The sequence below is a fragment of the Typopeltis vanoorti genome, chromosome 26 (assembly GCF_054136105.1).
Source record: "Typopeltis vanoorti isolate ZY-2024b chromosome 26, IOZ_Tvanoo_1.0, whole genome shotgun sequence".
Classification (NCBI taxonomy): Eukaryota; Metazoa; Arthropoda; class Arachnida; order Uropygi; family Thelyphonidae; genus Typopeltis; species Typopeltis vanoorti.
In genome coordinates this window covers 23,437,419-23,454,136 of record NC_143574.1, presented here as the reverse complement: position 1 = coordinate 23,454,136, position 16,718 = coordinate 23,437,419, and the positions used below count along the sequence as shown (strand labels likewise).

The 16,718-nt window shown below is 35.7% G+C and overlaps 1 protein-coding gene across 4 annotated transcripts in view; it reads left to right on the top strand.

Moving 5' to 3' along the window:
- The window catches only part of LOC150092412 (organic cation transporter protein-like), a 248,564-nt gene that overhangs the window by 63,635 nt on the left and 168,211 nt on the right, over nucleotides 1–16,718 (top strand). Inside the window, exon 1 of one of the 4 annotated variants that reach the window (XM_090415002.1) lies at nucleotides 14,452–14,513. The exons of the other annotated variants lie outside the window; for them this stretch is intronic. The gene's annotated coding sequence lies outside the window, so the exon portion shown is untranslated. Of the gene's footprint in view, nucleotides 1–14,451; nucleotides 14,514–16,718 lie in introns of those variants that run through there. 4 annotated transcript variants of the gene reach the window in all.

The window sequence follows — 16,718 nt, the reverse complement described above, 5'->3', positions numbered from 1 at the left end:
CTTCCAGATATAAAACGTAATAAAGTCAGTCTTCAACGTTTGATGTATGCGACTTACGACGGGAATCCAATTAACACTGAATACCATCTCACTCCTGCAACTCACGGACCAGGGTATTATTTCTGTCTTCAAGGCATATCATTTAAGAAATGCTCAGGCTGTTGATGAGCAAAAGAAGTGTAATATCATGCATTTTGGAAGAAATTTAATATCTTACATTGTGCAAAGAATGTATATGCAGCATGGAATGAGGTGACAGCAGATTGTATGAATGGAGTTTGCATGAAGTTGCTGAAAATATATTCATACATTCACAGGATTCGACAAAGTCTAACAAGAGATATTACAAGATAGTACTGCTAGCTAAAGAGTTAGAGGTTGCCAATGAAGATGTAGAGCAGCTGGTGGAAACTGAAAGAGAACAGATCTCAAATTGAAGATCTTATAACGCTAACAGTACAAAAATCTGTATTAGAAGTAGAACAACAAGAAGAAAGAAGCCAAGTCCCCAAAAAGTGTTTAACAGAGAAATTTATACAGAAAAAAGCAAACTAGTCCGCGCGGTTAGCCTAGTGGCTGACCCAGGCAACCATATGCCTGGGGAAGGAGTGTCCTAGGTTCGATTCCCGTCGGTGACGTGAGGAGCTGAAGAATCTTCCTAAGCCATTGCCAAGTTAGCCGGACGTGGACAGTAGGGTTTTTCCCCAGTTTATTCTGAGGTTTTTCATCCCGCAAAGCAGGCAAACCGGCCTTGAGAACTCAACACTGCAGGACATCGGATACACCGTGGCGTAGGGCTGACTACCTTATCCTGCGAACCGTTTGAGGTCCGATGATTAATAAACCCTCGACACCGCAAGGTAAATGAGGGTATAAAGAAGATGAGATGAGATGAAAAGCAAACTATCCAGAACGCCCAATTTGTCTTTCTCAGAAAGATTGGTTACAGTTCCTGAATTTGAACAACTTGTTGATGACCTAGCCTCTTCCTTCCTCCGATGAATCGTCCAATTAAGAAAGTGGCAGGCTTTGAAGAATTACTCTTCATCTGCGTGTTTTCAGCTGATTGTTTTACTGGTAGGCCGCACTGGAGCACTATAAACTCATTATTTATTACAAAGAAGATCAAGGAGTATGTAGATGAGAATCATTAGCATAGAAAACTCAAGAAGAAGAAGAGGACCGGGGAGGATGGTCTTTATCCAACTCAAATCTTTTCATCTGAAGGAAAGGTTTGATTCTTCCGACATCCTCATGTTGGATGAAATTGATTAACGAACATTAACTTGACAAACCTTTAATCGACGTATTGGTTAACTTCAAAGCGATGAATTCAAGCCCATATTTAAATAACTGTAGAGTTTATCTATAGTTAAGCGAACATGAAGTCAACCAGTCACATTCATCCCAAGTGTCTTATTCTCTTTCAACTCTTTTACAGGTTGCTAATATTTGATTAAATGACAAATAGGTATGTCATTCAAGATGCATGTGATTCTTAGTTGTTGCTGCGACGTGAAGAATCGTTTTCTTCACGAACCTTGAGTAGGTGATTACTTCTATTTACTATGACGATGAGGCGAAATGAAAACGCTTCAGAATGAAAATATACAAATCACAGAAGTACTACATCACCCAGATTTTTTGAATTTACAGATGGGTGTAAAACGATGGTAGTAATCCAAATAAAGTAATATTTTATTTGAAGGTCTATGAATTAAAATCACGATCTTCATGTTTCATGTGAATATTCCAATAAGGATAATACAAATATGATGATTATGCAGATCAGTATTAGACAAACAAAAAGTGAATAAATAAATAAAGATTTCCGCTGCTTTGTTAGACAACAGCTTGACGTCATCAACACACACACACACACACACACACACACACACACACACACACACACACACGATTAATAATGTATATTAACAAATATAAAATGTTGCGCTTGAAATCAGTATAAAGAAAAAGAATAACTCTTACTGGCGATATGGTTCAGATGATAGCAAAATTATGTGCTGTTTGCTCTGCACACGAAGATCCCTTTTGATTCCATGTAAACATGAGGTTTATTGTAGAAGTCGACAATGAACAAAACTTTTTTTTCATTATTTATTATACATAGATAAGAAGGAGCCGTTTGTTGTGGAACATCAATGGTTCTTCTATAAGCAAAGTGGATATTAGATCCAGCATTATTTCAAAGCCGAACGTAAAAACTATGAGTTTCGTAAGGTAAGTTGACCAAAGAGCTTACGGGAATACACGCTCTGGTATTTACGAGTTGCCTTAGTGCGGACTCAGCTTTGAAATAATACTGGATTTAATATCCACTCTGCTTATATAATTATGCATAGCCGAACTGAAGCCTTTTGGCTCTTTATTTTAGTAATTACGTTTACGCACCAACCAAGAATTCGCTTACGAAAAATACATTTCTCTAATTTTCCTTCACACTTTCGTGTTCATCGCGATACTAATCTACCAAGCATCAAGATACTCATGAAAACCGTCGCAGAAAAATTCTTCACAATATCAAAAAACCACAAAAACCAATTACTAAGACAGGCATCAAACTACAGACCACTTCAAACACAGAAGACCAAAAGACATCTTAAAATGAAAACCTCTAGAAAAGCTCACCAAGAGCGGGCATAGTACCCACCCAGCTTCCACAAGTAAAATAGAGATAAAGGGATAAAGAGCCAAGGGCTCACTCCATCTACTATAGAAGTTAACAGTTAACACTTTCGTGTTTACTCCGTCTCTTTAAACTTGTAAGTTTAGGAAAGTGTGAAGGAAAATTATCTGGATATATAAATATATTTATTAATTTATTTATATTTGATTGTAACATTTAATTTCATCATCAACAATCCTATACAATTTTCTTATTTTGTATAAAAAATAATAAAAATCCATCTTGTAGCACTTAGGAGGGCGCTAGCAGTACTGTGTTTACCACAGTGTCATATTGCTACGCGCGCAAGCATGTGCACGTCATAGTGAGATACGAGCTATTAACGTAATGCGGCACTGTCCGTCGCGCAGTTCCACTGTTGTTTATGTGCAGTTTGCGCCAGTAGTAGAGTGTTCGTAATGCTTATCGTGTTTACTCCGTCTCTTTAAATATTTGGACATTACAATTAAAGACTTAATATTTGTTATAGTTTTTATTTTAGAACATCATTGGGGTTATTGACAATGGATTTTATTTTTAAGTAATTTTGAATTATGCTAAACTATGTAATTTTATTGATAATAAACAATATTTTTCATGAAACAAAACAAGAAGAATATATTTTATTTTTAAGTAATTTTGAATGATATCAAAGTGTATAATTTTATCGATAATAAACAATATTTTTTCATGTTTAATTTTTTTTTTTTAATTTTTACCATAATTTTGATATTTTATCCAAACACTTATTTATACATGCACTGTATGTATATTTCATTTCGAAATATACATACAGTGTGTATGTATATTTCGAAAGTTGCAGCGCCCCCACGATTTCAAGCCAAGAGCCGACAATGAAAATCAGACGATAATAATTACAAATTTGTGAAGACCAACATATATTTTTCAGTGTACCGATGACGCGAGCGTCTCGGTACACTCGGATTTACCTTTAGTCGTCGATGATTTTAATCACTTCTTCAGTGACCCTAATCACACACTAATCTCCTTGCATTTTGCTCATTAAATAACAGTAAATTTAAGATTAGATTATTATTTTTTTTTTTTTTTGTACTTCCGTAATAGCTACAAACTGTGAAGTAAGTTGTGGTTGCATAAACGTTATCACAAACCAAGTGTGTTTAGATTGAAAATGAAAAGAAAATCTGGAGTTAATGCCACTGAATCCCTACCAGATGATTCCATGGGTGCTAAAACAACAGCGCTATCGGCGAAAGAGTCAAATGAAATAGGGGGGGGGGGGGGGAAGAAAGAGAGAAGAAACTTCGATTACGGTAGATTGACAGAATCCGAGTTAGGTTTTTTACTGTGATAAGCTTAGTCAGATGACCAGGTGATTAGATAAGTCAGTAGTGTACCTCCTTTAATAATGTAAAGGGAATATAACAAATAAGGAGATTGGCGAGAAAAGCACTAGGATCAATGCATGTTAATAGGTTTGATGGATTATCTCAAACAAAATTAATTTAGCTTAGCTGATCATGAGAACCTTGTTATTTTATTTGATACGTTAATCAGTAGCATTTAAATATATACATTATCTCAAATCCTATGACAGTCTATTTGCATCTTGCTTCAGTTCAGATTGTGAATTAAAATTAGATATGTTACATCCAATAATAAACAAATATAATATGTTGCTTTTTATTACACAGATATATGATATGTTATGAACAGCGCATAATATTATTCAATTTAAAATGTGCATCATTTTACACTTCTGGATATTCAGTTTTAATCTGTCTTGTGATTCCGCGTTCATTGTGAAATTTTCAATGGTAACGGTCAGAACAGGGATCAGAATAAATTTTGTCATAAAATTTTGAATAGAAATCAAAAGTTGCTCTTTGAAACATTACTGATATTATTTTCCCTATTTTTTTCAGTAATCAGTAGGAAAAAAGATAAAATCGAACTAGCTTATATGAGTACTGGTCTCTACCCCAAGATTTACATCTTGGAGAACCAGGGTAGGCTGAAAAGTTCTCAGCCTAACAATGAAAAAACGATGTTATAATTTCAAAATTATTTTTATTTTTCAAAATAATCTCACTTAAGACTAATACATTTATTCCAGCGATGGTCCAGCGCCATTATACCGTCCCTGTAGTGGTTCTCAGTAAGATCTGCAAAATACCCCTCTACAACTGCAATCATCTCTTGATTCGAAAAAAAAAAACACTGACCAGCGAGGAAGAGTTTAAGTTTTGGGAAGAGATAGAAGTCAGAGGGGATCTGCACAATTCATAGTGCAGATCCCTTAATTTTTCCATTGCCAAAACACCTTTGTGAGCTGGTGCATTGTCCTGACGAAAGATGTTTTTTCTTCTGCAAACCGGAATTTTCCCCTCTGGTCTGGTTAAAAGATTGGAATAATATTCCCCGGTTATTCTGTTACCTTTTCTAAGATAATTAATAAACAAAATCAGTTTTATTCTTGTTAAAAACGCCCCGAGAACTGTTCATAGATTTTCATGCAAGTGTGTTTTTGATCTGCTGTGAGCAAGCGCGGCACCCATCTTGCGCGAAGCTTTTTCATTTGCAATTCTTCATGCAAAATATATCCTACACGTTCTTTTGAAATCCCTATAGTCTCAGCAATATCACGCATTTTGACTGTATAAAACAAACTACTTGATAGAATGACTTGCAATTTCCCAAGGATGCTTATGACAGATGTACGCACTTAGAAAAAAAAATCGTGCCAATAGTGTTGCCATCTATGGTCGAGGCTAAGAACTTTTCAGACCACCCTCGTAACTATAGTTTGTTTAATGGTAAATAAATATTGGCTATTCCAGTTATAGATTTAGGTGACATCCATAGAATACTTATTACTTCCAACTTCCTTCCTGTTATGCGTTACGTCAATGATTTCCTGGAGATTTATATTTGATATTTTTGAAATTATGAGACAGACTTCCTCATTATTTTTCTCCCCTAATTAAAATGATCGATCAGGAAGTCTGTTTTGCCAGTTTCGCAAACTTTTGTGTTATATGGTTTTTACCTAAACCAAAAGAATACTTCCCACAACATCTTTATTATTACTAAATCGAAGTGTGCGTGTTCGTTTGCTTGCTTATTATTCAAAAAGGAGTAGGAGTGCTTATTATTCTACGTCCAAAACAGGACAGGGATCAGAACAAATTTTATCTTAAAATTTTGAGCACACATACATACGACACATGCATACCTATTTCTGGTAGACCCACCCACCCACCAGAATAGCGATAACCAGCGATATACCCACTCCCACACCTACATTAAAAACCTAGCAGAAACTACAGCTATTGATAAACAAGTTTATTCCCGATGACGAATCAACAGATGGAGAAAATCCACAAAACTTGCAGACAAAGAATGAAAACAGACAGAGGCACTCCTAACGACTTGTTTACGAATAAGGAAATCGAGCCAGTATTAAGATCAATGGATCCAAGAAAAACTCCTGGAGAGGACAGAATAACCAGCGATATACTCCTAAGAGCGTTTGTCGAATTGCCCGGATTCATAGTAACAGTTTACAACGAATGCCTAAAAAGAGGACGATTTCTTTTAGTATGAAAACTAAAATTATACCCAAAACCAGGAAAAGAAACATTGGACGAATAGCAAATACAGGCCAATCAGTACTAGGAAAAACTGAAAAAACGAATAATGTACTTTCTCTACTCAAGAAACCTATTAAGCAGCAATCAATACTCATTCAGACCTCAATCAAGCACAGCTGATGTAATTATGGAGGGTTCACAGAAGACAGTACAGCAAAAAAAAAAAAAAAGACGTACTAGTGATCTCACTGAATGTACAAGGAGCCTTCAATGCTGCGTGGTGGCCGGCCATAGTCAATCAGTTAAGAGATTTAAAATGTCCAAAAAAACTCTTCTGTATGTAAAATAAGTTTACATACAGAAGAGCAACCATGACATTAAAAACCACAGCTGTATCGAAAGTCAAACGAGGCTGTCCGCAAGGTTCCTGATGTGGGCCAGGTTTCTGGAACATCCAGTACGACTCTCTATTAAGACTTGCTTTCACTACTGCAATGATGCGATGATAATGATTCGGGGACGCGATGGCTTACAGTTAGAAGTAACGGCTAACGAAGAAATCTTTAAAATTGCAGAGTGGGCACGCTAGAAGAGACTTACCTTCATTAGCACCAAGTCTAAATGCTCCGCATCTCACGTAAAACTCAAAACAACCTATACTGGTCTTCCTAAACGGGGAAGTTTCGAGGTAGCCAGCGAGCTAAAATACGTAGCAATAGATGAAACATTTTAACAAACACATCTCATATGTTGCCGAAAAAAAGCTTACAAGTAGTTAACCTTCTAGCTAAGTTGCAAGGATTAAGTGGGGATTAGGCCAACGAGCGCTAAAAACGATATATACCGGTGCTATACTACCACTGATATCTTATGCTGCACCTGCCTGGAAACATGCACTAAACTCAAAGAAAACACAACAAAAGCTAAACAGAGTTCAACGCCTTGTAGCCATACGTATAATTAAAGGATACAGGACAATATCTTTCGAGGTAGCTTGTGTTATTGCTAGTCTACCGATCTGCCCTGAAAATACAAGAATTCTCTCTTATATATGAAGTCACTTCGAAGATATAACGAAAATTCCAACATTAATCCAAATTGCCATGAACGCCCTCTTAACTACAGTAGGTAGCCTCAACCAGAAAAGAGAACATAACATATACTAAGGTGAAGGAAAGCTCTGAAAGTGACGAATTCCAAATAAATATACACTGACGGAAGCAAAACCGAAAGGAACGTGGATTGTTCTTTCGTTGCATATAACAGGGAGTCCATTATACAAGAACGCTGCTTTAGACTGCATCCTCTCTATTCCAACAACCAAGCAGAACAACTTGCTATGGTTCATTCACTAATATATCTCAAGGAATTAGAAGTCGACACCTCTCATCAAAAGACAGCAACAATATACAGTGACAGTAGAAGCACTATAGATGGTATAAAAAACCAGAACAACCATATAGCATCAATATAACAGACAAGAAATCTGGTTTGGAATCTCACTCGAGAGGGATGGGGAATCAAGTTCTGTTGGGTGAACGCACATACTGGGGTAGCAGAAAACGAGGCAGCGGATCAGCTGACTAAAGAAGCGGCTAGAAACAAGCTAACAAAAGAAATCTGCTATAAAAAACACTTGCAGAAGAAAGAAGCCTAAACTTGTGGAAGAAGAATGGAAAACATCAAAAAAAAAAAACGGATCAACAACCAAAGAATTCTTGCCAAGTATCAGAAGCAGACCCCGGCTGAAAAAACACGCCAACTCTCCAGATTTAGTCACGTTACTAACGGGACATGGAAAACTAAGACACTACTTACACAGATTCCATATCCTGGAATCACCATCATGTATTTTTACTTCACACCTTCAACAAACTGTCGATCACATACTGTACAGTATGTACAGCTGACAGCTGTACATACTGTACAGCTGTCAGCTACTAGACTCCATCTGGAAGCTCCGAATACAACACGCCATCACTTCTGGTGACAAGTGGCCAGTGTCAAAACAGAGACTTATCGATAAGTATTACTCAGAATTGATTAAATTTGCCAATAAGATCAACTTCCAGTCGTTGTAATATAATATAAATTACTAATATTGTGCGAATTATATAATGTAAATATATGTACGAGGGTAATCTGAAAAGTTCTCGGCCTCGACCATAGATGGCAACACTATCGTCAAGAATTTTCTTTCTATGTTGGTACATCTGTCATAAGCATCCATGTGAAATTGCAAGTCATTCTATCAAGTTGTTATATACAGCCCGAAGCAAAAGTGTTGTTTGTATCCCTTGAAATCGATAAAATTCAGTATCGTCTGGTTATAAAATTCTTTGTAAAAGAAGGTTTAACGCCAAAAGAAATTCATTCGAAGTTGATAAAAGTTTATGGGCATTCTTCTCCTTCACTTTCGACAATTAACAAACGGGGCTGCAGAGTTTAAACGTGGCCGTACCAGCCTTGAAGATGATCCACGTGAAGGACGCCCAAAAAGTGTAACAACACCAGAAATCATTGATCAAGTGCACGATATGGTATTGGAATGACCCGCGAGTCAAAGTGTGTGAAATTGCTGAGACTATAGGCATTTTTCAAAAGAAAGTGTAGGATATATTTTTCATGAAGAATTGCAAATGAAAAAGCTTTGCGCAAGATGGGTGCCACGCTTGCTCACAGCAGATCAAAAATGCACTCGCATGAAAATCTCTGAACAGCCCTTGGAGCATTTTAACAAGAATAAAATTGATTTTATGCGTCGATTTATTACCATGGATGAGACTTGGATTCACCATTATACATCAGAATCCAAACAGTACTCAAACAGTGGACAGAAGCTGGCTGTTCAGCGCCAAAGAAGACAATGTCGGTTCCATCAGCAGGAAAGGTCATAGCATCAGTGTTTTGAGATGCTATTGGTATTTTAGCAATGGGAAAATTAAGGGAGCTGCACTATGAATTGTTGGAACATCCACCCTATTCCCCAGATTTGGCTCCCTCTGACTTCTATCTCTTCCCATAAATAAAACTCTTCCTCGCTGGTCAGTGTTTTTCTTCGAATCAATGATTACAGCTGTAGAGGGGTATTTTTCAGATCTTACTGAGAACCACTACAGGGACGGGATAATGGCGCTGGAGCATCTGGTATAAATGTATTAGTCTTAAGGGAGATTATGTTAAAAAATAAAAATAATTTTGAAATTATAAATTCGTTTTTTCATTGTTAGGTTGAGAACTTTTCAGACTACCCTCGTATATGTAAAATATTAATATAAATATGGATGTAAAGGTCGGAATACCTACATATAGATGTGAAAATATTCATGTAAATATGAATATCGATTCAAAAATATATGTAAATGTTAATCAGGACTTCAAGGCTGCATGTAATATATGCATTGTATGCAATGGAGTATGTACGAATAAATTACCTCCTGGTAGGGCTACTATTGGGAGGAAAACGCACACGCACACACGCACGCCCCTAAATGACTCACAGTTCCTAGAGCAGCCCTATTGTGTAAAATACGAGTATGGTTTATAGCTTCAGCTACTCACCCTGGGGTACTGAAGAAAATAAATTTCCTCGATCGAAAGTGATAGTTTACTTTCTCTTCATTGTTCTCTTATGTGTACTCATGTGTTGTTCTTCCCCTCATCGGTACAACCAATAAAACTGTATGAAGGCCGATTTACTACATGTACATTGTGCATAATTTAAAAGTGTTATAGTTAGCTCAACTATTGTAATAAATCAACTAGTAACCAATCATTAATGAAGCGGTGTCAGATGGAGAAAATGCGGGGCTTTAAAAATCTTAAGACGAGTTTCTCAATTTTGGATGAGTCTTTACATATGTACGATCAGACAAAGACGTGTCTAGGCACTGTCGCGAGATGCACCTAAAACTGAATGTACAGACTAATTTCTACCTCTTTTGTTAAGAATGAAAAATTTTCAGGTTACTTATCCGAAGCGGTTTAGCAATCGAGTCCTTTGGAAGACTGTAGCGTTCAGAATGACGTCAAGGGAATAATACAAGTTTTCAGCATATCAGCGGATATGTCGCAACTTATTTCCCCCGAGATTATGAGGTACTGGCGGAAAAATCTTCGATTATAATCCGGTAATGAGCAGTGTATTCCATAAAGTGTTTTGCATAAATCTACAATGTCATTATAGAAGTCGGATTGCATGTAGACCTGTTGTTGACTTGGAATCGTTAGCTGTTTAGGATGATGGCTGTTCTGGCCTGGAATTGCGTGAGTTGGTTCTCTTTTATTTAACCTTCATATACTGTTGACCAATCTAGCTATCCTGAAGTGATTGTGAAAATTTACTTCTTTTACAGTATAAAAGGGTTATGATGGGATATTAATAACTGATGTTTAATAACTTTAAAATATGCAAACGTAGAGTTTTTTGAAAGATTTTCAAGTAACAAAAACTATTGACGGCATTTATGAAAAAATTGAGTAGAAGTTTTTTTATGAAAATAGTTTAAAGTCTATTAAAATTTATGAAAATAATTTAAAGTCGATTGAAATTTATGAAAATAATTTAAACTCGATGGAATTAGTAGCGTTAGAACAGTGATATCCAGAGGGCGTCTTAAAATTTACCTCAGTATTACGTTAAGCAGATTTCAAAGCAACGCAGACGTACTCAAGCTGAAAACAGTAATCAGAACTGATTAAACGTGTAAAAAGGCCTATGTGTTCGTCGTACATGTTTAATATTGACGGTATATATCAGAACACAGAATTATAAGTAAATAATTATTTATTGACTTATTGCTGATATTTCGCTGGTGTTATAAGCTGCATCTTCAGTTTTTTTTAGAGCGCAATTTTTTTTTAGATAGAGGGCGCCTAATTAGGACTTTAGTCTTTGTGTTGTTGCTACAATTATGTTAAACTAGTCCCTTTGTTACACCATGTTATTGTAGTCTCGCGTACTGTGACAAACTATGTTTTTGTGCTCTGAAGATGCTGGTTATAACATCAGCGAAATCTCAGCAATACGTCAATAAATAATTATTTACTTATAATTCCGTGTTCTGATATAGAACTAGTTAATCAGAAAACAGTAAGCAAACTTGTGATGTTCCGTCCGGAGATTCCAATATTACCAGTTCTGATTCATCAGTACCATGATTTTTTTAAATATTTCCGGTATTAATTTATAATATAATTTATTGTATACTTTTTTTTCAGTAATTCATTTACAAAGTCAACAATTCCTTCGCTATACTAGTTTATGTCAGATGTAGGGGGGGGGGGGGAACGATATCTTTGTTAGAAGTTTTTTTTCACTTGGTTAGACTATAAATTATACATTTAGTTTAATCCTTTATCCAAGTGTAAGCAAACAAAGTTTGCACCTGAAGTATCTTCAGGACTAGGGCAACCTCGTGGCATAGGTGGACTGGGTCTGGGTAGTGACTCTCCCCATAATGCATAGCATTATACATGTCCGCAAGGAGATGCGCTTTGCATTATAGGATACTAAGGAAAGTGATCAGAACTTAGTCCACCTTTGCCACGAGTTTCCCCAGTCCTGAAGATACTTCAGGCGCAAACTTTGTTTGCTTACACTTGGATAAAGGAATAAATTAAATATATAACCGATATTTTTATTATTTAGTGTATTTATTCTATAATAAACTAAAAATATTCAGTAAACAATCATCATGATCATCACAACAACCATGGGTTCAATGCCTGTAGGTGTCTGCTGCCATCTTGATATAATTCTTCCATTGCATTCTATTTTGTGCAAGATGACTCAGTTTGTGTAGAGTTTCCGCACCATTTGACGATGTCATCGCCCCATTCTCTCTGCTTGGTCTTCCTCTTTTGTTCTTTCCTTCAATCATTCCAAACAGCAACGTTTTTAATTTTCTATCATCATTCAGTCTACATATATGGCCAAATAGACGTAGTTTCCTTTTTGATTATTTTCTGGATCAGGTTTTCTTTTGGTTGTATTCGTCTGTAGATTTCCTCATTGTTCACTTTATGTATCCAGCTTATTCTCAAGATCTTTCTATAGCTTCCTCTTAAATGCCAATATGCTCCTTTCAGATTCTCTCAGGCCTCGCATCCATAGAGCATGCTGCTGAAGATACAGGTTTCTACAATGCGCAGTTTAGTTTGCATCTTTATAGCTCGGTTCTTCCATATTTTGTCCATGGCTTTTAAAATAGTTGTTGCTCTGGCTATTCTAATTTTTATCTCTTTTTTTGGGTCCAAGTCATGCGTCATGTAACATCCAAGATATCTGAAGTGTTCCACATTTTCCAGTTGAAATCTATCTATCATAACTCTGTTCAGTAACTCCTGTTGTCCGGATATCATTGTTTTAGTTTTTTCAAAGTTGACATTTAGTCCATATCTTTTTCCTTCTGTGTATAGTGTTTGCAGTGTCCTTTCCAGCCTTGCTGCGTCTTCAATCAGGATGTCATCTGCAAAGCAGAGGTAGTTTATTCTCATTCCATTTATTGAAATGCCTCCACCTTCTTCTTTAATCTTATCTAGTGTTCTTCACAGATGTGTGATGAAGATGATTGGTGATATTGGGTCCCCTTGTCTTGTGCCTTGACTAGTGGCAAACCAATCTCGGGTCTCACTTGCTGTTCTGATTTTTGCTTGTGCTTGGCTGTTTATATCTTTCAGCAGGCTGATCAATTTATTGTCCACATCATAGTATTCCAAGACACTCCATGTTATATTTTGGTCAATATTATCAAATGCTTTTTGGAAGTCCACGAAACAGCAATATATCTTTTTGTTCTTTCTTCGAGCTTTCTCTGCTATTAGTCTTAGTGCGAGTATTTGTTGCACTGTACTTCGATCTTGTCGAAATCCGGCTTGCTCATCCGGAACATGTGCCTCCATATCCCCCTTCAGGCGTTCTGTTAGTATATCTTCTCGCATTTTTTTTTTTTCAATTTCGTTGTCACTTTGGAGTAACATCCATTTCTGAATCAATATCATCAGCTGTAGCGAAGTTCAGATCTACATCTTTCCTAATCATGTTTATTCAAAATATGGATCGGTTTACACACATTATTTCATAACGAATCCATAATTTTAAATTGATGGAATCTTGAACGGATCTTGATTTTGAAAACGTATAAAATCCTTCATTACGGGACTATCGATATGATTAGCACAATGATATTCTCATAATTAACAGTATGTGACTCGATTGTTTATATCTGTATTATTATTATTAATATTGGTGAGCGAGTAAAATAGTACCAAATTTCTCATAGAGAACACAGCACACTAAGTCCTAGCAAATTCGGTCTTATCCAATTGAATATTAGGATTCTTTGGCAACTAACTCTATGCGTAAATCAGGATAATCTTCAAGCATGTCATCTAGAAAATACACCCGTGGTTTTACATTTGGTAGATAAATATTAATAATTTCTTTATTTACATTATATAATACATTATATAATGAAATTTTAGCATATACTAATACAATATATTTCTCAGATACACGCACCTAGGACAATTTTTCCGACCGCGACCTCCGCAGGGTTAAAAAATGTTCACTATTCTTCTTTTCGCTAGTTCCAAATCCAAAATCCATTTCAAATGCTCTCTTGCATCAGCTTTAACACTCTGACTTTATGGAGGTATAAAAAAAAAGATAAAATATAATCCATGAAACCACGTTTTCGTATGTTTTTTGTTTCAATACTTTTAAGTATTAATTTTGCAAGAGCTGAATGTAATATAAGAACTAAGAAAACTAAGTGACTGCCTGAATATTTGCCATTGCATGAACAACAACCTTACGCCCCTGTAATTGTTTTCTTTTACAGCCCGTGCATCGAAAATAAATAGCAGAAGGTTAGGCACACTTGACGTGCTCTTACAGCCATTTGCCCTGTGGTTTCCCCTCCAGAAAATGATTATTACACAAACCGGTCCTAGCAGTGGAAAAAAAATTGCACCAACTCACGACATATTATAAAGCCATGAGAAAAACGAACTCGTGTGGTGACGCAATTCTCTGAGAAGTAGCCGCAACTGTAGAGCATCAGAGCAAGTTTCGTTGAATACCCTTTGCCCATCGGATGCGCACGCAGCTCGTGTGCACGTTTCCCGATACTTTGACTCAGGCGTCATTTGGGCCACTCACTAGGTAATTACTCTCGTCCGTTATCGTAGTATGCATGATCTTCGGGTTCAGTTGAGAAACGTGATCATTCGCTGTAATCCATCCAAAGGTGAGTGGATGTTTTATTTCTCCGAAATATGCTCGGGGTTTTTCTAAGATAGCCAGAAATCGGTGAATGGTATTATGGTGTGACTAAATGTACTTATAAAACAATGCAAGTGTGTTTTTTTAACTTATTCTTTTCCTTTGTTTTTGTTATGTACCAAACAGGAACTATTTTCTCTGAGAGCTGTTAAAAATTGCGGTTTTTTTCTTAGTAATATGTCACAAATAAATGTGATCTAGTACTTATGATAACACGTGATTTGGAGAGAGGAACGCAATTTAAAATTTGTTTCTTAAATACTTGTAATTCCAACTTATTTTTATAACAGTTTTATTAAAGCATCGTGGTAGACTGATTATACAGAATTTTCCTGACGTTTAACATTTATTACACAAATATTAGGTACACTGTGATTGATAGACGAAATCTTTCAGACGAGAAAGATAAATGCAGTATTATCATTTCTTTATGTAAAGATTAAGCTACACTCGGGTTAATCTTAAAAGTCGATATCTGAAATTGATAAAGCATTTTCCCCTTTGATATTTTGTGGTATAGAATCAGCGATAATGGTACTGGGACCGTTTCTAAATATAGTGAGGAATTGATGAACAAGAAACTTTGCCTTCTACCACAGCAAATATCTCACACTCGTAAGATTACACAAAATATGAGCATCCCGGATGAAAAAATTTCTGTTAGGATGTCGCTTCCTTTGTTCTTAAAATCTTGTGTTCTGCGATGCACCTCTGTGGTTCCTCTTCTTCTCCAGGGGTCGCTTCTTGCTTGGACGCTTTAGTAAACTTAGATACACCTAGCTCTGAAACAATTTTGATCGCTTGTATATGGAAACATTCTTAAGATTTTAAGCAACCTACGAAGAGCAACTATTTATTATTATTATTTTGTAAATAAAAAATTCATACCTGAAATCGTATATAATTCTTGAATAATTTCACGATAGCTTACAGTATCGACAATATCTTATTATCATCACCAGGGGAATGTACAATAATACGAATCTATAAAACTACAAGAAACGAAAAATCAGTTTCACAAACTAATACGTAGCTAGAATAAAAATACATCAGTGCCAACAGCAGAACAAGCAGCGCCAACAATAAGTAATCGGTGAGTTGGAACATCATTTTTATTCAAATGTTTATTTATGTGCAACTTCACGCTTTTTCTACTTAGTTTGTTTTGTTTGTTTTTGTGCGATGTACCACTGAATATAACAATAATAATATATAGAGTATAGCATCATAATAAGCGAAGATTTCCATCTACTGGAGCGCTAAGATTTTGAAAATTATAACTGTAATTCAAACATTAAACGCAACATGTACTTGTAACATATCGAGAAAAATCAAAGATATAAATTCTCTACGAAATTGATTGTCAGTGGTGTATGATTGTATCCACTCTACATATAATGTTTTTAATGTTATGATATTTAAAAATATTTTTAAAGCGAAAACTACTTAACACAAACCTTGCTCTTTGAGCTACATCTGTAATGGACTTTCCAGCTTAAAATGTTCTCAATGCTTACCAAAGTTCGTTACCCTCGTTTTCCACGAAAGGACAACTGCGCACGAGGGAAACAGTGAAAAAAAACAGTACTCCCCTTTCACTTGCGTGTTACAGAACTGGCATTAATCGGACAATAGCTTGAAAATCTGAATGGAATGACCAATCACAACAGACAATCTTCAAATGAAATGGAAGTGTTTTGGTATGAATACTGTTAAAAGGATATTAACGTTAGTTTATCATATGATAGCGTTATAGTATGGATACGATGCCAGACACTATACAGGTAACCCTCGTATAACGCGGTTTCGATAAAAGACTGTTTACAAACTGTAGTAACCCTTTATCTTTTCGTATATTTTTGCATGTAGTTAGTAGAATAAGTAGCGAATCGATATTAGGGGAAATACCCTTTAGCACGCATGTACCTCAATTGTTTGCGTATAAAATATTTATTGTTGAAAATTGTCTTCTTTTTCTGCTAGGAAAGCGCATTAAAAATCATAGTGCAATGAAGTTTACGTACAATTTATAATTTTTTATAATTTTATACTACGTATTTGTTTCATAGTTTATGTTTTCTTAACTTACACGAATTACCTGAATTAAATAAATTTTTTTTTTTGTGTATATGTCATTGTTTATATAATCTTAAAAAAAAACGATTTCGGA